Raw genomic sequence first — 22,229 nt, forward strand, 5'->3', positions numbered from 1 at the left:
TAGGTCGGCTAAGATCGTCGTTTCGTTACTTTTCCACTTGCGTAAGTTAAAGCCTCCTTTTTTCAGTAATTCGACAAGCTGGGCTACTTGTTCTTTCGATGCTTCAATTGTGTCTTTTCCGTGGACCAAATCATCCATGTAGAACGAGCTTCTGAGTACCTTTGAGGCCTCGGGATAATTATCCTGTTCGTCTTGCGCGAGTTTATGTAGAGTGCGCATTGCAAGATAGGGGGCACATTTCATTCCATACGTTACAGTGCAAAGTTCCCACTCTTGTAGCGGTTCTTTTGGGTGAGATCTCCAAATTATAGTTTGCAGATGTTGCTGTTCTGCATGAAGCCAGATGAAACGGTAGAGTTTCTCTACATCTGCTGTGAAGACATATCTGTAAGTTCTCCAACTGGTGAGAAGGGTAAACATGTCTTTCTGTAGGTTAGGGCCACAGCAGCCTCAATGATAACATGTACTGCGGCCCTAACCTACAGAAAGACATGTTTACCCTTCTCACCAGTTGGAGAACTTACAGATATGTCTTCACAGCAGATGTAGAGAAACTCTACCGTTTCATCTGGCTTCATGCAGAACAGAAACATCTGCAAACTATAATTTGGAGATCTCACCCAAAAGAACCGCTACAAGAGTGGGAACTTTGCATTCACCTTTCAATTTTCAACTTTCAATTCACTCTGATTATCGCTTCAACTTGGAAACACTTATCATGAAAAAACTTACAAACAATTTACCAACAACATCCTTTTCAACAAAAAATTGGAGTTATCTGGAAAACTTAAAGTTAGCGGACCCTCACTTCAATATTTCAGATCCGGCTCGAAGGACCATTTATTGATGTATGGACCTCAGGCGTCGTTAGTTTGTATTGAGTTGAAAAAGACCACAGATTTCCCGTTCAATAGTTTATTGTGCAAGTTACACTAGTTCCGTGGGATGCTAATCGTGGGTATAGCTCTAATCAACTGAACACTAAATAATACAAAAATAATTAAATCGACTCGCGAAAGTAGGTCGCGCGACGTTAGCAAAAAAAATGCCTGTACGTAAACCGTACATCACTCTTTGTGTATTCGGACGTGGTGAATTCAAGAATATCAATATAGCCTGTTCGCGTTCGTTGTCGAACGAAAATTGGTATATATGGTGAAGGTAGCGTGTAGGTGCGGCAGGGCGTGACGGCGCACGTGCATATGTTGCAGAAACGAGAGCGCGGGCGCATGCGCGTGCACCACATCAACAACGTGAACACGGCGCTGCACGTGCTGGAGGCCAACGGCGTCAAGCTCGTCAACATCAGCAGCAACGACATCGTCGACGCCAACCCCAAGCTCACGCTAGGTATGTGCCGCCTGCGCTTGTCTGCCCCCTGCGTCCGCCCCGCCCAGCTCAATCTCACGCCTTCCTCCATCTTACAGGACTGGTGTGGAGCATCATCCTGCACTGGCAGGTGCATTATCATCTCAAGGAGCTCATGTCAGAATTGCAGCAGACCAATTTGGAGAAGACCCTGCTAGCGTGGTGCCGCACTCATACGCAGGTCGGTGGTAGTCTGACCGCAGTGTCAATCTCGTCTGAAACTGTCGTACCTACTGACATTGTAGTGATAAACAGTACCGTATTCAAAGTGAATGGAATGAGGGTATAGCATGGTTGTGTCGTGCAGAACTACGCGGGCGTGAACGTGCGCAACTTCACGACGTCGTGGTCGGACGGGCTGGCGTTCAACGCGCTGCTGCACCGCTGGCGGCCGCAGCTGTTCGACTACGCGGCCGTGGTGGCGCGCGGGCCGGCGGCGCGGCTCGACCACGCCTTCAGCGTCGCGCACCAGCACCTCAACATCGACCGCCTGCTCGACCCCGAGGGTGACCACCGCTACCCGTTACTGCGCCCCGCTGCATCTATATCGTTTTTAACGATTTTCATTTCTGTTTTTAGATGTGAATACGCCTAATCCTGACAAAAAATCGATAATGATGTACGTGATGTGTCTGTTCCAATCTCTGCCACATTCGTGCGAAGACGTAGCCGACATGGAGAGCATTAACTCGGAGCCCGGCACGCCGGTCGCCACTCAGCCGCCCGAGGTGAGTGCGATGCAACGCCGAGAGCGCAGCTCCCGCACCCGGCCCACCGGGCGCTACCAAGTGTCGTATGCACCGGCAGGTGGCGGGCAGTCGGCCGCTGTCGACGGCGACGACCGGCTCGGTGGAGCTGGGCGGGTACTATGCCGCCTTCGAGGAGGTGCTGGCGTGGCTGCTGGAGGCGGAGGAGCGGCTGGCGGCGGCGCGCGAGCCGGAGGGTGCGGAGCTGGCGCCGCTCAAGGAGCACTTCCACGCGCACGAGCGCTTCCTGCTGGAGCTGGCGGCGCAGCAGGCGCGCGTGGGCGGCGTGCTGGACGAGGGCGCGCGGCTGCTGGACGCCGGGCTGTCGCGCGACGAGGCGGCCGAGGTGCGGCTGCAGCTGCGCCTGCTGGGCGGGCGCTGGGAGGCGCTGCGCCGCGCCGCGCTCGCCACGCAGGCGCGCGGCCACGCGGCGCTCATGCGCGCGCAGCAGCAGCAGCTGGCGGAGTTCCGCGCCTGGCTCACGCGCACCGAGGACCGCATGTCCCGCGCCGGCGCCGCGCGCCCCGGCCGCGCCGGCCTGCGCGCGCAGCTCGCCGCCGTGCGCGCGCTGCACGCCGACCTGCGGCGCCAGCAGCCGCGCGTGGACGCGCTCGCCGACGCCGTGGTCGTGGTGGACGACGACGCGCAGGACAACTGTACGTACCGCCCGGCCGCCCCGCCGCGCGCGAGGCGACCCACTCACCGCGACCTGCGTGTTGTGCAGGCGTCACGGAGATCGAGGACGAGCTGACGGCGCTGAGCGAGCGCTGGTCGCACACGTGCCAGTGGACCATGCAGCAGCTGGAGCGGCTGCAGGAGCTGCAGGCGCGCTGGGACGCGCTGGACGCGCAGCACGAGGCGCTGCTGGGCGCGGCCGACGCGTGCGAGCGCGAGCTCAAGCAGATGGAGGCCAACCCCGCCGCCGAGGTGGGCGCGGCACTGGCGCGGGTGCGGCAGCTGCGGCGCCTGCGCGGCGAGCTGGCGGCGCGGCGGCGCCAGGCGGCGGCGGCGCTGGGCGAGGCGCAGGCGCTGGGCGAGCCCGAGCTCAGCGAGCGCGCCGAGGCGCTGGCCGACCGCCTGGACGCGCTGCTGCTCATCCTGCACGTGCAGGCGCAGCGGGTGAGTGTGGCGTGGCCGGCGCCGCGTCTGCGCCCGGCCCGCGCTCACCGCGTCTCTCGCCGCAGATCAAGGAGTTGGGCTTCGACATGGAGCTGGAGGAGGACTCGGCGGCCGAGCAGGAGTCGCCGGCCGCGCCGCCGCAGGAGACGCAGGAGGAGCAGGCGCTGCCGGACGACGCGCATAGCGGCTCGAAGAAGCCGCGACTGGCGCCCGACCAGCGCGCTGACTTCCAGCTCGGGTACAAAGCCTTCGAGACCTGGGCCGGTGACGCCGAGCAAGCACTCGACCGGGTGAGTTCACCGACCAATATTTTAAGTAAATAATCTCTATCGTCATTGACTATCTGGGGGCACGGCAGTGCTCCAGCCAAGTCTCGATCAAAGCGGGCACGGCCGTACCATCCTTTTCTCAAAGCGTTTCGCGGCTGTTTCACCCCCCTGTATTATCCATGTGGTCAAAGCTAGGCGTTTAGGTTTTCGATGACCAAGACCAAGAAAAACTAGCCATATGCCAGAGAGCAATGGAGCGAAGTATGACAGGTACAAGAAGACAAGATCGGATCAGAAATACCATTCTGAGATCAAAAACGAAACTGACAGATGTTTTAAAAAGAATAGACCAGCAAAAGTGGACATGGGCTGGCCACATGATTCGTGACAAGACGGAGAAATGGAATAAGGCCATAACTGAATGGTACCCGAGAGATGGAAAACGAAATAGAGGAAGACAAAAAATGAAATGGGAAGATGATCTTAAACAGACTGTTGGTGCAAAATGGAGAAGGGTTGCAAATGACAGGAGTCAATGGAAGTTTTTGGGGGAGGCCTATGCCAACAGGCACTCTGAAACTAGAGATATATTGTAATGAACTTAGTATAGTGTAATGAATTTCGTTGTAAAATATGTGTAGTAGGTAATAGATCATTGTAAATTGTAATTAGGTAATGGTTTCAGAATAAAGGGCTTTATTATTATATTATTACAAATTAAGTTGAACAGGACTTGGCTTCCTTGCGATCCCAAAACTTTTTAGGGTGGAAGAATTGTGTAGAGAGACTTGGCTTTTTTTACATTTAATGTTTTTGGTGGGATTACCTGTTTTCTAGTGAGGAGACTTTGCTATATTCTTATTCGCAGTGCAAACGTGATTTGGAAGAAGACAATGAAAAGAGAAAAGAGATTCCGGGCATCCTGGAGCGCGTGGAGAAGGAGATAGAGAGTCAGCGCGCGGATTTTGCCAACGTGGAGGAAATACAGCGCCGCCTCGCTGCGGAGCCCGGCCTCCAAGGTAAGTGTCGCGTGCTGGCTGTGCATGCTCTGCCGACCTGCACTCACTCCTCCGTCCTCCTCGCAGACGAAGCTCAACGACACGCTGAAAGCATAGACGACCTGAAAACACGATGGGAAAATATACAACGAACGATTTTAGACATAAGGAACACTATGAATCTGTTGGAAGACAAAGAGAAGTTGGGGTCAGACACGGAGGCGACGCAGCGCGAGCTGGACGAGGCGGACGCCTGGCTGCAGGCGCTCGCCCGCGAGCCGCCCGCGCACAACCAGCTCGTGCACCTGCGCACCCGCGCCCGCGCCTTGCGTAGCCTCGCGCCGCGCCTGCAGGAGCTGCAGGCCCGCGCCGCCGCGCTGCACGCGCGCCTGCCCGCGCCCGCTCTGTGCGCCGCCACCGCCGCGCTGGCGCAGAGCCACGCGCGCCTGCTGGACGCGCTGGCGGCGCGCGCGGCGGCGAGCGGCGCGGGCGCGGACCGCGCGCTGCCGGCGCGCCTGCACGCGCTGCAGGAGCAGGCGCTGGCGCAGCACGCGCTGCTGGCCGCGCCGCCCGCCATGCGCGCCGAGCGCGAGCGCCTGGCCGACCTGCGCCGCCAGCTGCTGGAGCTGCACGACGCCGCGCAGCGCGAGCGCCGCGACCGCGCCGCGCCGTCGGAAGCGCACGAGCTAGACTTCAACAATAGCATGGAGAACTTGCTCTCCAAGTTCGAAGACACCAAAACAATCCTACAACAGAAGATTACCAAGTTGGAAAACGGTAGGAGCAGTCCATAACTCCAGACGTAAAGTTGCTTCCATTAGAATAATGAATGACTATCTGTGAACGTTGCGTGTGCGCAGGCGAGGCGCAGATGCAGCAGCTGGAGCAGCTCAGCGCGGAGGTGTCGGCGTGGCTGGACGCGGCGGAGCGCTTCACGCGCGAGTGCGACGCGCTGCCGCTCGGCGACCAGGACGCGCTCGAGCGTCTGCTGCACACCAGCAACGTCAGTCTGCCCTCCTTTTTTTTCTAACTGAATGTTTACAATATGTCGTAGGAAAATAATAACATTCTTCCATTCGCAGGAATTCGAAGAACAGAAAGAATCTTTCAAAGCCAAATTAGAAGTAATAGAAAGTACCAAAGAATCTATTCTCGAAGACTGCGAGGAAGGCGTCGCGAAGACGATCCAGAACGATACGAAAAACTTAAAGAAACGATACGAGAGCGCGACCGCCGCCGCGCTCCAGAGCAACGAGGCGCTGCGCCGCGCGCTGGAGCGCACGGAGGCCGTGCTGCGCGACATCGACGACACGGCCCGCTGGCTGCGCGAGCTGGAGGCGCAGGCGCCGCGCGAGCACGAGTGCGGCATCGGCGACTCGGGCGCGCTGTACGCCATGAAGGCGCGCTTCCAGGCGCTCAAGGAGCGCTGCGACGCGCGCACGCCCGCCTTCCGCGCGCTCAACGAGGCGGGCAACGACCTGCTGCTGGCGGCCGCCGCCCCGCCGCCCGCGCTCGCGCGCCGCCTCACGCAGCTCAACGCGCGCTGGACGGCCGTGACGCACGGCGTGTACGAGCGCTACAAGGTGCTGGCCGAGGCGTGGCACGAGTCGGGCGAGCTGCGCGCGTGGCTGGCGCAGGAGCGCGGCTGGCTGGAGGGGCTGCAGCGCCGCCTGCGCCGCTCGCCCGACGCGCCCGCCGACGCCGAGGAGATCTCCGACGAGCTCTACGTCAGTATATTACGTCGCACAAGACCTTTGCTTTTTTCTAATAATACCATTAAACTTAAAAAAAAAAAACACTATTTATATTATGAATCAGTTCCCGCCATTATGGAATGTTGACCGAAGGATACCAATCTCTAACACACTGAGGGTCATGGCACATTATACCGGCACCGCAACAGCACAGCTGCAGCACGGCGTCGCCTCGAATTTAGACTACGGCTAGCTGCCAGCGCGCTAACTACGCGTTGTCCGCAAGGTGCAGTCCGTGCGCCGGCCGCGAGGTGTAAGCTTGCTAACACCGCAAACTCAATATTATTTTAAGACAGTTATAATTGATTACGAAATATAATATTCAAAATTCCAAAAAAATAAAATTCAAAATTATTTATTCATCAAAAAAAGTTACAATAATTGTTTGGCAATGACCCTCAAACTAGATATATACACGATTTAATGCTCTAAATTGAATGACAAGTTAAATGCTGGTGTGGAGCGGTGCTGTTGCGGTGCCGGTATAATGTGCCATGATCCTTAGAGTACCACCCGCACACTTCAGATTAAACAGTCGGCCGACAGTTGACCTGATGGTTGGTAAACTTTTTTATCTTGATATTAATTCCAATGAAAGTTCCGTTCATTCATTTTCAAAACGTTGTAACTTCTGCTATACAAAAGGTAAAATACGCATCAATCATGTGTAATGAATGACAGTACAGTTTTATGTGTGATCTGAGTACAGTGTAGTGTAACTTGTGTTCATATGTTATTTGTTTAACGCGTCATTTTGTTTGTATGCACTCTTAGATGACGATGCGGTAAGTAGTGTGTATAGTAAGTTCAACTCAGTTGTGCGCGCGGCCTTATGTGTGGGTAACCCTTGTACATATACAGTAACTTTGTGTGCGTGACAAGAGGTACAGTCGGGTACAATACAGTTATTTAGGGGTTGTATACGGGGGTTTAAAGAAAAACAGTTATTACGTAATTTAATGTTTATTTATTTATAATGATTATGAATCGCTATTTGAAAAATCAAATGATGAATTTTCGGATTCGCTACTCTCCAAGGAGAATTATAAATTCTGACTCCAATGTCAAAATGTCTATAGTATTCTTCTTTTTTCTTTTCTACATGTCGACAAGTATTACGCCACATCCCTTCATCAATTTGACTTAAACGTTCATTTATGAGTTTCATTATTTTGTTATTTTGGTCGACATTATGCGAAGCAATATAACTTTTTAAAATTCCCCACACATTTTGTTTACATTATTATACTAGATTATACCTCTTTTTACATTCTTAGTCCACACTTTTATTTATTGTCCACGTACCCCGAGCTAGAAAATATGTACTTAAGGAGTATTCAATTCTTATATAGATACTGTCAATGTCAATTTGAAAAGACGTATGAAAAAATATATTTAATAATAAAATAAATTATTATATTTAATAATAATAAAAAGCTTTGAATGTCGTTTTATTTTTTGAAACGCTTTATCTGACTCCTTAATAATTTCTCCGCGAATAACTAGTATTTTCGTAAACGACTGTACCCATAAGAAAAAGTGATAAGAACACGTCATGCTCGGACGACGTCACTGTCACACGAATGAAAGTTGTATATTTACAAGCCGACGCACACATAGGGCCGCGCGCAAATCTGAGTTGAACTATCTATAGTATGTGCCGCGACACTCGCACTAGGCGAGCACGCGTCGCTTTGCACAAACATAACTAATTAAGTAGTATATAGTATACTAGCCGTTTTCCCGCGGTTTCATCCGCGTCCCGTGGGAGCTACTGCCCGCACCGGGATAAAATATAGCCTATGTTACTCGCAGATAATGTAGCTTTCTAATGGTGAAAGAATATTTAAAATCGGTCCAGTAGTTTTTGAGTTTATCCTTTAAAGTTTTCCTCTTTATAATATTAGTATAGATAAGTAATTCTTATTTTAGCAATCAAGTATATGTATTCATAATCTGGAGATTAGTTGTCGTTATGTTGTGGTCATGTTTATCATATGTGGTGTGTAGTTATTGCGATATTCTTAATACGTATACTGTGTTCATTAGAACGTTTGAAAAAAAAAAAAAACAGAAATAGAGTACGATATTTTACATGTCTATAGAAGCTCATAAACTCAAATACATGAAAAGGGAATTTAATTTGTTATTTATTTTACCTCTTTCGTTTTCTTCTTAATATTTTTTTAATTTAATGAAAAAAGGTATGAGAATGATATCAAATGTTGCAAAATGAAATAATAAAGCTTTGAATGTTGTTTTTTTCTGAAACTCAATCAAGTTGCTTTATTTAAACTTAAATCATAATGTGTGCCGTTTTATTTCGACAATGCATGCCATACAATAAATTATTGTAAGAAAATTTGTAACACCTGATTGGCAATGCAAGGCATTTAACGTACCGGTGGTCGCGTAGGACTTGGAGAACTACATCCAGAACCACAGCGACGAGCGTCTGTCGCGCATCCAGGACATCGGGCGGCAGCTCATCGACGCGCACATCATGCCCGCCTGGATCCAGGCCGAGATCGACGCCGTCACCTCCAGCTGGGACACGCTGCGGGCCGAGGTACGTGTCGAGCCAGCGCGGTGTGTGTGTGTGTCGCCCTGTGCCCGCTCACCGACCCCTGTGCCCCCAGGCGGCGGCGCGCAGCGCGCTGCTGGAGCGCGGCGCGCGCGAGGCGGCGCGCTGCGAGGTGGCGCTGGACCGCGTGCAGCAGTGGCTGGACGCGCTGCCCGCGCCGCCCGCGCCGCCCGCGCCCGCGCTGCGGCGCCAGCTGCCGGCGCAGCGCGCGGCGCTGCGCGACGTGCGCGCGCAGGCCGACGCGTACGCGCGCGCGGGGCGGCGCGAGGCGGCGGCGCGCCTGCGCGAGCAGCTGGAGCTGCTGGCGCGGCGCCTGGCGGCGGCCGAGGCGTGGCTGGGCGGCGCCGCGCCCGCCGCCGCGCCCGCGCTGCCGGAGCGGCTGGCGGCGGCGCAGCGCACGCTGGAGGCGGTGCAGCGCGAGTGCGCGGCGGCGCTGGCCCCGGCGGGACAAGAGCCCGACGCCGTGCGCGCGCAGCTCCGCACCTGCCTCGTGAGTACTGCGCCCTATTGTCGTCTCGGAAACTGTACTTACTATGAGCGATCCTATGTATGAGGGTTGAATACCCATCATGAAAATCTATATCAAATATTACTTGAACATAAATTATACAGTCATGGACACGTAATAAAAGACACTGTTGGAATCTTAACTTACCGGGGCATTTCATCTGTATTTCTTTTTTTACATTGCCGTGGGAACTTTCTTTTCTATTTTAAAATATTTAAGAAGGCATTGTGAAATGTTAAAACTAATGACTATATTTAATAATCCCCCGCCCCTAGTTTTTTTTCGCTTTATCCGAATCCCGGGCAGTATGATCCATAACGAAGCCTGGCCATCTAATTAAAGACACTCCATTTGCTCTGAGGAAGAAATAGTTAGGAGTACGAGAAATAGGAGTTACCTTTCTACAACAACATTCCCTACACTATAATTAAACATTCCAATATGTATTAATATTTGGTTTATTTCATTTTACCTCAATAACAGTACGACATCCCTGAACGAGCAAGCAGTCAGTTTTGTAGAAGTCGCTAAGGGGATTTTCTTCCATGCTTAATTAAAATCTGTGTAAAATTGATCTCCGAACAACTTCGAGAACGGCGCCGTGTTTCGCAATCGGTTTCGGTAGAACATGTTCATTGAATATGACCTTGGTTTTGTCCAAGTTCATCCGTAGGCCGATGCGTAGAGAAGATTCAGCCAGGTCGTTCAGCATCTGTTGTAGGTCCTGCAGCGTTTCCGCCATGATGACGATATCGTCAGCAAATCTCAAGTGAGAGATGTGTTCGCCATTGATGTTGATGCCGCGTCCTTTCCAGTTCAGCGTCTTGAACATATCCTCCATTGCATTAGTGAACAGTTTCGGGGAAATAACATCCCCTTGTCTCACTCCTCGATGCAACGGTATGGGCCTTGTTTGCTGATTCTGTACTTGGACGGACATTGTAGCGGCTTCGTAAAGACATCTCATCACTTGGATGTATCGCCAATCTACTTGACAACGCTGCAGGGACTCCAGAACAGACCAGATTTCTGTTATCCTAAAGTTCTGCAGACACAATTTTCGTCCTTTTAGCATCAAATGGCCCCGAAAAAACAGTACGGAATAATATTAATGGTTCTCTATTTTCGTTATAACACCACCGTGAAGTCTATTAATGCGGATAAGTTTTCCTTGACGGCGGTTTTCAATTGTTCTAAAACTTCGACTTTTTTAGTGCATTGACAAGGCATCTTTAATAATAATATTATTACCATGTTCTTATTACAGTTCAAATAGTATGAATGAATCCGCATGATAAAACTTGATTTATTTATTTATTTATTTATTCATCTCCAAGTTACTATGCCTTTACAGACTTAAATCTAATGCGACTTAGTACCTACTTACAATTAATATCTCCTTAACTATATCTAGAAAAATAACTACTAATCCTTACATACTACACAGTAAGTGGCCCTTGTGAACTCGCTCAGTGTACAGTTAAATATGTCGATGTGGTCAGCCACCGTGTTGAGAGTGCGCAGCGCGCGGGTGAGCGGCGCGCGCTGCAGCAAGCTAGTGCGCGCGCGGCACCACCAGCAGCCACCGCCCCACGTACTCGTCCGGTACACAAAAACCTATCTCTGTTAGAAGACCCGAATTTTTTATGTCACCTCTCAGAACTCTTAACAGGTAAGTCGCCAAAGCCACTTCACGTCTGACTTCCAATCTGTAGTAACCTACCATACCGAGGCAGAATAAGGTGGGGTACAGTAATGGATATCCCGGATATATCTTATACATTTTCATATACATAAAACGTATATATTTGTTATGTATACGCTCAATCATTTTTTTGTACTTTATTTCACTTGGACTCCAGATGGCCGCATTGTATTCCAGATGACTCTTCACAAGAGCCTCGTACAAAGCCCTTAATGCACTGAAAAAGCCTGAAACATTTTACTTACCAGAAATTTTGTTTTAGTCATATTGATTGGACTAAAATGAAAAATGTTAATGAAGGGAACCTAAATTATTACCTAATTTGAGTTCTCATAAATATTTTACTCACTTAAAAAAAGGTATGGCGATTATTTCTATATCTTTCATTTTTTTTTCTTAACTAAGCATTTACTGTCTTTAATTAGCTGACCAGTCAAGTATCCGCTACAAAAGTTAGTGTTCAGTTCCCATAAGGCGTTTTATCTAAAGTATTATAGACAGTAAATATTTTTTGTCCTTAATTTAAAGAACACAATGTAATATATGTTTTAATAATAATTACATTACATTTTATACCGTGCTTAAGCTCATCTCAGTACCATAACTATTTATTTTACTTCGAGTCGGGGGTGTCTTTCATTATGTGTCCATGACTGTATTTGTTTGAGCATTCATATATCATTCATATAAGCCACTCAAATACAACTCGGCATCCAGATTATTTTTTAACATTCGTAACTTTAAACTATAAATATTTATTGCAATCATGAGTGTTAGGTACATAGGTGCTATAGAATAACTCAACAGACATTCTGGCATAATAATATTCTATGAGCCTCTGACTTTTCAACTCATTTCGTTCAAAATGTAACTGTCGTAGCCATATCGTAGAATTGACCACTTCATGAAAAGCTTGAGCATTTCATGAAATGGTTGCGTTTAATGAAATGTTCATGTTAATTTGACCAGATCGTTAAATCGTCAACATTTCTCAATTTTGTCATCCGCGTCTGGCCGTATGGTATAGTAGGGTATCCATAAAATATTTAATATAAATCCACAATATTTTGAGTCCACCCATTGGAGTTTAATTTCATAAAATCTAGTAGTTGTGAAATTTTTCACAGCTCAAAATTGTCAGGAGGCAAAAAAACTTAGGTTTTTTTCATAACTTCAATTGCACATATTAAGAGTAAGAACTTGTTCATTGTCCTTTAAGTCCGACATACATAATAATTTAAATAAAATAGGAACTTTAGTAACATTTTATAAATCTTAAAATAGAACAGACGTAATCTAAAATGACGTAACCTGTAGGTTCACTGCCTCGTTGGTCTAGCTGTTGCAAGCGCAGCTGTCGAGCACGAGGTCTCGGGTTTGATTCCCGGGTCGAGCCGAAATCGCTTTGTGGGTTTTAGAGACTTTCACGAAACAGCCCGCAGCCTGGATGTTGGTCCCCAGCGGGGCCCAGCAGGGCCAAGGCCTGCCGGGGTTGCGGATTGTTCGAAAGAGATACCGCGGCCCTGGTACATAAAAGGCCTATGACGGAACACGACGGTTTTTAGTCAGTAAGAGTCTGATACTCCCTCACCGCTACTAACCCACAGCGGGAGGGGTCATTTGATGATTTTTGACGTCTTAAAAAAAAAAAAAAGAAAGCCTGGATGTTGGTATTTGTGCTCTCCGGTCGTGTTGGATTGCCGTCCCTTGACGGCAATCCAACCAACATAGCCCGTCCGGGCTATGGAAGTGAAGGAATAGTGAGTGCACCTATGTCTGTGTGTCACCTCGTAAATTCTTGTGCACTATAATATGTCCCGCGCAGTTGGCTAATCTCCTTACATGAGAACAGCCGCCGTAGCCGATAATTGGCTAAGAGGACATTATTGTTGCATACTATGTTGCAGACTATCGGGGTAGATGAGTTTACCCCACCTTACCTACATAGGTCTGCGCTCAGCTGGCTCGTTTGGGATGCGTTCTGAGAGCGGTGGGTTCTTGTATCTGGTGGATGTTACACTCGCTACTACTAGCAAGAGGTTATAAGGGTTACATCGCTGGTAAATAATTCCATGGGGTTTGGAGTAAGCAAATTAAACAGCAAAGTATGTTCCTGTCATATATATTATTATTAATAACACAATAATAGTCAATAAATAGCTCAATGGGTTTCTATGGGATATAAACCTATTTTTAATGTATTGAATCATTTTTAGTCGTCAACCTTGTCCATCAGTTTTATGAACTTCCTTTAATATTTCAAAATACTTCTCCATCGGAATCATACGGATAGTAGGATCGTCGAAGCATTTTTTCTTAAATATAAGATATTCCTCATCTGCAGTTTCCATAACGTCATATTTTGACAGCCAGTAATAGTCCATTTACTTCTTTGGCGTGGTCACCCTACTGTTCTTGATTTGTTTTATAACCTTATAATTAAAAAACGTTGTTATAATTCACCAACGTAGAATTATTTTATATTATTATTATTTTCGTCGTAAACTCTTTTGTCACTTTCTTCCTCAAACGAATTATTCAATTTTTCGCTGTGAGAATTTTCAATGCAGTCAACGGCCGCCATCTTCAAACGTAAATAAAGCGCTGGCAGCGCCCCTAGGGGCAATTTACATAACTATTTTACGATGTGATCAATTAATTTTGACCATTTCATGAAGAAGCCGAACTTTCAGTTGCACATATCGAGAAACGATTTCTCATCATTGATTTGCCCAAGTCACATCATGATCTGGCTAATAGATAGTAAAACATTTCATGAAACGCGACCATTTCATGAAATGGTCGAGTCATTTCATGAAGTGGTCAAGTCTACGATAAGGCCACCACATAACTAAAGCCACCTTAACTTGAGCCCAAGTTCACCTACTACGTAACATCCGCTTTTCTTAACACAACTGTTATCTATGAACATCGACCGTTTATGCACGAAAAACGCCCGTTTTCGGTAATATACGTAGGTGAGGTTGTTTAAACGAACAATTTTGACGTTCCGTTACTAGAAATGACGTTAGAATCGTATTTTTTCGACTTTTCTTTACTTGTAATAATCGGTTTGTTGGCATAAAATGAAAAGTACACAAATTGTTTACTGTTGAAATTTTGATTTGTTGTCTTCATGTATATGGCTGTAACTGATGGATGTGATACGGCACAATTAAAAATCATAATAATATTGACTTCGGAGGGTTTACCTCGATTCTCCAAATTTGTGTTTTTTTAATTCTTGTAAAAAAGATGAATTAGTTTATTGAAGGTTAGCTTATTTTCTCGTTGCTTGCGTATAAAAATAGAAGCTTCATGACTTTACAAGCGGTACGATATAATTTCGAAATGGTCAATCGATGATATTCGGCAATGAGTGGATTTGAGTAGAAAGTAGTTATTAGCCGCGCCTCGCAGTAACCGGAGCCGCGGTGCACATTGCGCAGCGTGTCGGGTGTCGGCCTCGCTTGGTCGCGCGCGGGTGTTTGTCAACAACTGTGCCCGACCGCCGCCGCCGCTCGCGCTGGCTGCTCACGGTGCCGAGTGTTTGACATTCTACTTCACGTGTTGTCCGTTCCTAGCGTATCACACTCAATATTTACACAGCTTATATAAAAAAGTACGTTTCATTATTATTTCCTTCGAAGTCGTGAAAGGTGTTAAAATCTATGGCTAACCGTAAATTACAAAAAGTTTATTGATTTGTTGTCATTTCCTGTGAGGGAAACTCAAAAGACAATAATGAAAGCGTGTGCACAGTATTTCGCGGATTAGTCGTTGATTTGTTTAGAGGTAGGTGGGTGTGTGCTAAGCCGGCGGCGGCTCGCGTGCCTCATCACTGACATTGAAAGGATTCTGTGATTCCATTTGTGATGGCACCGATGTGCGACCGCCTCTATCCACGCGGAGAAGGCATCGCATTACACCACATTTGCATTGTGTTATTTATTTGCATACTTGTAGTTATTCTCGTATATTAGCTTCAATACTAAATCAGATTGATGTAAAGATGTAGTTTAACGCGATCGTGCATTTTGGTCGTGGTGATTGTTTATTCCGGAATGTGTACGCGGCGCGTGAGTGTGCACAAGCACGCGGCGGCGCCGGCTCGCACATCCCGCGCGGCGGCCGCGGCACTCGCGCCTCGCCCGCCCGCACACATCACTACTCATGAATTGGGACTCCCTTTACTTATTTGCTATATTAACTATAGCGCTTTACAAATGGCTCGTAAGTACACACATTCCCGCGGTACAATCATCATCGATAATATTAGTTAACGATAATTTTTTTCTTTCGTCAGAGATTCTATCGGACGTTGAGTGAAATCAAGTCGGAGGTGGAGACGATCATCAAGACGGGCCGCAAGATGGTGGAGGAGAAGACGGTGGAGGAGCCGCAGGAGTTCTCCAAGAAGATCGACCTGCTGAAGGAGCTGTACAACAAGCTGGGCGCGCAGATCACGGAGGCCAAGGCGCGGCTGGAGTACGCGCTGCTGACGGCGCGCGAGATACAGAACGACCTGCACGCGCTGGCCGCCTGGCTGGACGGGCTGGGTGCCGGCCTGGGCCGCCAGGCGCTGGAGCTGGAGATGTCGCGCATGGAGGCCACGCGCAACAAGCTCAACGCCAACTACGCCGAGTTCGCGCGCAACTGCGACCCCCGCCTACCTGGACAAGCTGGCGGACCAGGTGGCCGACATCAACGCGCGCTGGGACCGCCTCAAGCGGCACGGCGTGGCGCCCGCCGCGGACGACGAGCTGCACCGCTTCCTGGACGACGCCGAGCAGCAGCTGGAGTGCCGCGACACCGCCAGCGCCGCCAAGCTGCGCGTGCTGGCGGGCGAGCTGCGGCGCCGCACCGCGCCGCCCGGCCCGCTGGCCCGGCGCCTGGCCGCCGCGCTGGACCGCGTCACGGTGAGTGTCTCTCTGCGCAGGTAAGTGTTGTGACGTCATAACACATTAACGATGCCGCGCGCCCCACTATACATATGTACATAGGACGGTGTCGGTGTAACGTGTGCTGTGAACTGCGCTTTGTGTCACGGTGTCCGCGCATACATGGGCCACCTCGAGCTTGCTGGAGTCACCGCGGGGATCACGCTTGTATCACGCATCTCATCCGACGGACGGACCGCACGAGTTCACTAACATGTAAATAACGGTGTGACTAGTAACACATTAACGATGGGAGGGACACTATACAGCCGCGGTTTGTGCTTGCAGGCCGCCACGCAAGCGCACGCTGACGCAGCGGCCGCTGTCGAGTACGAGAACGTTACGGATACTATTAAGAGACGCCTAGAGAGTCCTGTTAACACTCCGGAGACCGAAAAACCGGAATTCAAAAAGTCTAAGATACCGCTCGCTCTCAAGAGTCCTGTACCTATAAAGAAAGAAATCAAAGAAGGTGGCCATAGGAGTAGGGGTTCGTCACTAGAGAGAGGCAAGCGAGTGTCCGAAAGTCCAATGTCGGACAGCGTGAACAGCGGCATGTCGACGGACTCGATAGAGCCGTCGGTGTCGCGCGTCAGCTCCGTGCCCTCCACGCCCGACACGCCCAAGAAGAACAGCAGCACCTTCAACCTGCTCTCCGACAGCGACCTCTTCACGCAGATCTCCAACAACAACATAGTGCCCCAGCCCGCTCCCCCCGCCGACAGACCGCAGGCCGACCCGTGCCACGTGGTCGAGGTCAAGGAGCACGAGATAGTCAAGTCTACCGTCAGCCCCATAGAGCCCATGGAGATGTATCCCTTCGAAGCGATCGACGCCGTCGTCGAGTTCATACCGCAGAGCGTGGAGACCGTCGAGATCATCGACGACACCGAGAACGACTCTCTCACCGACTCGGACGACGCGCACTCCTCTCCCGGACCCGATGAAAAGAGACGCACCGTCGATTTGGGAACCGAACCTAAGACCTTTGTCGTAGAAGTCAAAACTCTGGAACAAAGAATGAAACCTACCCTCGGCATACTGAAGCGCAAGAGCAGCTCAGAGCAAGACGCGGCAAGCGCGGCGGCGGACGTGCCCGACGTGGTGGCCGGCGCCGAGCAGCCGCTGTGCCGGCTGGCGCAGCGCGAGCAGCTCAACGAGTACCTCATCCTGGACGAGGTGCCGCGCGAGCAGGCGGCGCTGCCCGAGCCGTCCGCCACGGCCGCCGCCGCCGCCGCCAGCCTAGCGCCGCACGAAGCTATATATTCGGAGGTGGACGACACGCCGCAGGTAAACCTTGTATTACAACTGTGATCTCACTTCAGTTTAGGACGCGTCGGATGTTTTGCAGGTTTTCCGAAGACCTCGTACCTTTTATTGAAGCGTTTATCGATGTTTAGATTAGATTTTTGTTTTCATGTTTTCTTTGTCAAGCGTTATTCTTCATGAGATGTGTTATATTAAGGATTTAAATGTATATGACTAGATTAGAATAATAAGGTGTGGTGTATCGGGCACGGTAGAGCGTTAAGGTCGCATCTGACTGGCACGTCCGCTTGCAGTTGCGTTTGACGTCGTGTAGCGAGTTCGACGACAAGCCGCCGCTGTCGACGTCGACGCCCATCAAGGCGGAGGAGCGCAAGCAGGCGGCGCAGGTGGTGGCCATGTCGCCCAAGCCGGCGCCGCCCGCCGCTCCCGCCGACCTGCAGCACGACCAGCACCAGACCGCCGACGACTCTGCTAACGTCAGTATTCCTGTATTTACACAGTTTGTCGAATTCGTCATACGTTGTGTCGATAGAAGGTGAGCGTATGCTTGGCGCAGGAAGCAGAGGCGGTCGCGGAGGCGGACCCGGAGGCGAGCGCGGAGGGCGCGGCGGCGGGCGCGGAGGAGGGCGCGGAGGAGAGCGCGGAGGCGGCGCTGCGCGCGCGGTTCCCGGCGCAGGCGGACGCGGAGCTGGCGGCGTGGGCGGCGGCGGCGGCGGCGCTGGCGCGGCGCATGGACGTCATGCTGCTGACGGTGGGCGGCGTGGCGGCCGAGCGCGACCCCGCCAAGCGCCTCGAGGTCAGTGCCAGCCGCTCTACTAGTACTTAACTTAAAGTATAGGATCCCATCATGGACCACTCTCACCGATCTGCTTACCGATTGAAAACTATTTTTTATCTTTATTTTTATTTAAAGGTATTGTTAATGGGTTGCCTAAACAATTTTGTTCAAAGTTAGCATTTATTTATTAAAAACAGGTAAGAAAATAACGATAATTGCACCTAACTGCTTACCGAATAAATTAACTTGCAGAAAAATTTACAAGAATCACGCTTTAAAACTTTAAAAGCGACTAAATATATGTGACAGTGAGATTCTATGATGAATGATGAACATTATCGCATTAAAATCAGCATAAGATGATAGATCGATGTATGTAGCGACACATAGTGTAGTGATGTATGGCGGTGCGCAGATCCTGAAGAACCAGCTGGGGCAGCTGGCGCCCGACGCGGCGGCGCTCATCTCGCGCGGCGACTCGCTCGTGTACGACAAGCACAGGCACAGCCCGCTGCTCGCCGACTACCTGCAGACGCACTTCCAGGTGCCGCGCCCCACTCTCACTCCTTACTGTACTTACATGTACATCATCGCCCGAACTCTTATTATTACCTGTATATCGGGTGTAAAAAAATAACCTAATCCATTATTCCAATCAGTGGTTTGGCCTCAGGAGTCATTTTTCGCAGGCTGGGCTTCCATGGTGTTCTAATTCTAGCACATTTTCAATTATATTTGCTTTGTTTGAAAAAATCTTTTTTTTTATTTTTGCGTATTTTATTTGTCTTTAATGTATTTTATAATTAACGTATTTAATTATTTAGTGTGCTTAGGTAAGACACGTTTTGTGTGTGTGTATTTTTACCTTTACCCTTTTATACCCGTTCCCGGTAACGCAATTAGTGTGCTGTTTTTTGACGCCCAGTGTAGATGAATGATCATTAAATACCGGGCAGGATAAGCTGCGGAACAAGTGGTCAATGGTGATGTCGGAGATCGAGCAGAAGCGCGAGCTGGCGCTGCAGGCGGAGGACAACCTGAAGGAGCTGGACCGACTCGTGGACGAGCTGCAGGCGTGGTGCGACGCCTTCGACGACAAGCTGGCCAGCGACCCGGTACGTGTGCGCGAGTGTGTGTGCGAGTGTGTGTGCGCGCGCTGTGCGGCGGTGTGTGACGTGTGTGTGTGTGTGTGTGCAGGCGGGCGCGCGCGCGGAGCTGGAGGCGCGCGCGGGCGCGGCGGAGCGCGCGGCGTGGCTGGCGCGTGACGTGTGTGTGTGTGTGTGTGCAGGCGGGCGCGCGCGCGGAGCTGGAGGCGCGCGCGGGCGCGGCGGAGCGCGCGGCGGGGCTGGCGCGTGACGTGTGTGTGTGTGTGTGTGCAGGCGGGCGCGCGCGCGGAGCTGGAGGCGCGCGCGGGCGCGGCGGAGCGCGCGGCGTGGCTGGCGCGTGACGTGTGTGTGTGTGTGTATGCAGGCGGGCGCGCGCGCGGAGCTGGAGGCGCGCGCGGGCGCGGCGGAGCGCGCGGCGGGGCTGGCGCGTGACGTGTGTGTGTGTGTGTGTGCAGGCGGGCGCGCGCGCGGAGCTGGAGGCGCGCGCGGGCGCGGCGGAGCGCGCGGCGTGGCTGGCGCGTGACGTGTGTGTGTGTGTGTGTGCAGGCGGGCGCGCGCGCGGAGCTGGAGGCGCGCGCGGGCGCGGCGGAGCGCGCGGCGTGGCTGGCGCGTGACGTGTGTGTGTGTGTGTATGCAGGCGGGCGCGCGCGCGGAGCTGGAGGCGCGCGCGGGCGCGGCGGAGCGCGCGGCGTGGCGGGCGCGTGACGTGTGTGTGTGTGTGTGTGCAGGCGGGCGCGCGCGCGGAGCTGGAGGCGCGCGCGGGCGCGGCGGAGCGCGCGGCGTGGCTGGCGCGTGACGTGTGTGTGTGTGTGTCTGCAGGCGGGCGCGCGCGCGGAGCTGGAGGCGCGCGCGGGCGCGGCGGAGCGCGCGGCGTGGCTGGCGCGTGACGTGTGTGTGTGTGTGTGTGCAGGCGGGCGCGCGCGCGGAGCGGGAGGCGCGCGCGGGCGCGGCGGAGCGCGCGGCGTGGCTGGCGCGTGACGGGTGTGTGTGTGTGTATGCAGGCGGGCGCGCGCGCGGAGCTGGAGGCGCGCGCGGGCGCGGCGGAGCGCGCGGCGTGGCTGGCGCGTGACGTGTGTGTGTGTGTGTGTGCAGGCGGGCGCGCGCGCGGAGCTGGAGGCGCGCGCGGGCGCGGCGGAGCGCGCGGCGTGGCTGGCGCGGGCGCTGCGCGCGGCGCACGTGGGGCTGCGCGAGCGCGCGGTGGCGCGGGCGCTGGCGGGCTGGGCGCGGGCCGAGCGCGCGGCGGGCGGTGCGGCCGAGCCCGTGCGCCGCGCCAACCTGGCGCGCGAGGCGGTGGCGGCGCTGGCGGCGCAGCTGCGCGCCCCGCCGCTCGGCGGCCGCGACTACGACGACTTCCCGCTGCAGGAGGATGCGCTCGCGGTATGCGACCATACTTTACGTCTCATTTCCCATTGAAGAATGCCCACATCAGACCAAAAAGTATCTCTATTTATTCTTGAAATGAAAATGAAAAATATTTTAAGGTTCTTAACAATTAAGACAATTATGTAAATATATGTATATAGGCACTATACCTACCTTTTTCATTCCCATCGCTTCGGTCGAATACAAATCGCAATAATTTTAAAACATTCACTTAGAAGTTAGCTCAGCAATATTGATGTTCACCTCTTCTTTTAAGTTTAAAAACATGGTTCCAGAAGAACCCACTTTCCTTTTTATTTTGATTACATTTATGTTACTTGATTAATTATGATATGATTCTACAAAACCGATTTCGGTAATTTCTATAATATTATATGTATACGTATATTCAGGTTTGACGTCACATTTTGCACGCAGCTCAGAAAGCTGGCGTGCTTCAAAGTCAAAGAGTTTTTGTGTAACGCGGCTCGTCCAGCCTGTATGATGTTAGTCAAATACCAGCAGTCGGAGTGTATGAGTGGAGACACATGTAGTACAAGTGTGGTGTCCGCAGCGCGTGCGCGCGCGCGCCGACGCCGTGGGCGCGCAGGCGGCCGCCGCCCTGCGCGCGCTGCCCCACCCGCCCGCGCTGCCCCACCCGCCCGCGCCGCCCCACCCGCCCGCGCTGCCCCACCCGCCCGCGCCGCCCGCCGAGCCACAGGCCGCGCAGGACGCGCAGGAGGCGCAGGCCGCGCGGCTGCGCGACAAGCTGCAGCGCGAGTGGGCCGCCGTGCAGGACGCGATCGCGCTAAGACAAGAGAGGTACTCGCTTCTCCACACTTTCACTTTCACCAACATGATGCTTTATCTCCGAGTACGGTTTCTAATAAGGTTGTGTGTGTGTCCATCTTACCGTCATGGGTATGAAGGATTGATTACTAAGAATTCCTACTGATGGAGGCTAGGGTGGAACCTCACCGTCTCCCCGGGCGGTGTGTGTATGCGTCAGGCATTTTCCTCAGCTGAAACAAAAAAAAAAAAAAAAAGGGTGGAGACTTTTTTTATTAAATTTTGACCTGAGTATAAAAATAATCTACATTAAAAAAAAATAAGTACCTAATATTTTTATGGTGTATAAGTTGGCCATGGAGTTGTTAGGTAATGATCAATGCATATTTTATTATGTCAAGAATTTCAGACTACTAAAAAAGGTCGTCGTTTTCGATGTGAGAGTTTTAGTAAAATCGAAAACACGACACACGTGCAAACACGACTAGACGTGTTTATTCGGCTGCCGTAAAGCAAATTCCCGTTGAACGACAACCTAAGGCTAGTGTGGGAACTCAGAGTCACCCCGAAGTAACCCAAGGCACGGTTCATCTTTTACCTAGCAAAGGGACGGCTGATGCAAATGGTTTCATCAAGGTGGAGGAAAAAGAAGAAGCCATCTAGTCGGAATCAATGCGGAACTACATTGACGGGTCCGAACATGCTGCTGCGTCCAGCTATACCTATGACGCAGTTGTGTTACTCTACGAAGGTCGAGGAGATCGTGGAGTATATTCGAGTGAAGACCAACTGGATTTTGAGAGTCGAGAAGTTAGAGTCGAATCATAACACAAACTTTAAATCGTCTGTGGTAACATCAGCATCAGCAGCATCTCGACATGTTTCAAGAGCAGTTTTGGCCGAAGGGTGTCGTGTTGCGGCGATTCCGCGGGAG

At 51.4% G+C, this 22,229-nt stretch overlaps 1 pseudogene; it reads left to right on the forward strand.

Annotated features, from left to right (window-relative positions):
• The window catches only part of LOC124641066, a 425,796-nt pseudogene that overhangs the window by 20,824 nt on the left and 382,743 nt on the right, over positions 1-22,229 (forward strand).

This window comes from Helicoverpa zea, chromosome 21, assembly GCF_022581195.2.
Source record: "Helicoverpa zea isolate HzStark_Cry1AcR chromosome 21, ilHelZeax1.1, whole genome shotgun sequence".
Taxonomy (NCBI): domain Eukaryota; kingdom Metazoa; phylum Arthropoda; class Insecta; order Lepidoptera; family Noctuidae; genus Helicoverpa; species Helicoverpa zea.